This window comes from Solanum tuberosum, unplaced genomic scaffold, assembly GCF_000226075.1.
Source record: "Solanum tuberosum cultivar DM 1-3 516 R44 unplaced genomic scaffold, SolTub_3.0 scf00581, whole genome shotgun sequence".
Classification (NCBI taxonomy): domain Eukaryota; kingdom Viridiplantae; phylum Streptophyta; class Magnoliopsida; order Solanales; family Solanaceae; genus Solanum; species Solanum tuberosum.
In genome coordinates, this window is record NW_006239495.1 from 4,045 (window position 1) to 6,093 (window position 2,049).

Here is a 2,049-nt window from a genome sequence, read left to right on the forward strand (position 1 = left end):
GTAGTATAGCAAGGACCCTCCTGAACAATGGGACGTAGTATAGCAAGGACCCTCCTGAACAATGGGACGTAGTATAGCAAGGACCCTCCTGAACAATGGGACGTAGTATAGCAAGGACCCTCCTGAACAATGGGACGTAGTATAGCAAGGACCCTCCTGAACAATGGGACGTAGTATAGCAAGGACCCTCCTGAACAATGGGACGTAGTATAGCAAGGACCCTCCTGAACAATGGGACGTAGTATAGCAAGGACCCTCCTGAACAATGGGACGTAGTATAGCAAGGACCCTCCTGAACAATGGGAAGAAGTATAGCAAGGACCCTCTTGAATAATGGGACGTAGTATAGCAGGACCCTCCTACATAATGGGATTTAGTTTAGCAGGACCCTCCTACGTAATGAGATTTAGATTAGTTGGACCCTCCTGGACAATGGGATTAGTAGGACCATCCTACATAATAGGATTTGGTTACTTTCTCTTAGGATAAACACTTCCTAGTCTGATTTTATTTTTTTTATTTTTTTTTTTAATTATCTGCTAATAACTCACAAAAAATTTCCAGTGAAAACTGAGGCAAATTTTTTTGTGTATTTCTTTTGTTTGTGATGTTTTTCAGGTTTCTTCAATCGAAACATGGATTTGAAATTCAGGAACAAAGTTTCAACTCTTTTCAGAATGATCAATCCCATGATAGCCAGAATCAGCTTCTTCAATGCATATAGAAGCCTGACTTCCTAACAGCTATTTCTATTCAGCTTCTGATCAAGAAAACATATAGTCATTCAAGAACATATTCAAATTGTCATTTTGAAGAGTGCCAAAAACTCACTCTAAGTGGCAAGTTAAGCATCGAATTCAATTCAAGATCAAGATATCAAGGTGATATCCGAAAGTCAGGACTCAAGTGAAGACTCAAGAGAAGCTGCATAGATAGGAGCTTGTACTTTTATTTTCCTTTTGACTGTTAGCTTTCATTATTTTTATGTAAGGATAGGAACTGCAACTTGGAGCCTCGATAAAACCTCACTTAACTTCAAACTCACCACCTCATCTCTTCGAACTACATGTGACCTGATTCCCCTATAACCCGAGATATGTAGGATGTCCAAAACTAGGACTCGGTCGCATATTTTTCTTTTCGAATAAGAGTCCGTTCAAAACTTGTCACGTTGTCTACTTCTTTGTCTGAAAACTCTTCGTGTTTCCAGTCAAAGAGGGGCAAACTGTAGACACGTAATTTTTGACCGAATTTAAGGTATTACACCATTTTTAGTACATAAATATTGCTTTTATATATAAATTAAATATTTTATTTTTTTCATCGTATTTTTGTAAGTTTATTTTAGAAGATTGAAAAACTACAAAAAATATATGGTTTCTTTTAATTTAAATTTTAATAAATCAGCTAGTATTTCCTAATTATATTTTTAGACTAGCTATTTGACTTTTGTTAGTTTAAAAAATAATTAAATAATATTCTTATTATATTATATTATTTTATAAAATAAAGATAAAAAATAAACCTAAAACTAACCTACACTACCCCATTAACCCCTTATACTACTACCCACTCCACTCACAACCCCACAGTCCCACATTAATCCATCACTCCCCTCAACCACACACACGTACCACACACTACTAAACATCAACAACACACCCCTTCAACCCATATACACAGAGTCACAAAAAACGAAGAAGGACGACACTCAAGAAAACAAAAAGAAAAACTTTCCATTTTATTTCATTATCCTCTTAAAAATTCACCAACACATTCACATTCCTCTTCCTTTCTCATTATTATTTTCATATAAACACCATACATATACCACCACACACACCTACAAAATTTGTGGGTATTCTAATTGAGCTTCAGTTAAGATTTTGCGGTATTCAACTTTACCTTATCTTTCTATTTATTTATTTATGGAATTTGATGTAATTTTATGACAAGTTCTTTTTATATTTTGTTTCATTCATGAATTTGATTGGGATGATTAATTTGTTAGTTGTTATATCTCTATTTCATGAATAAGGTAGCTTTAAT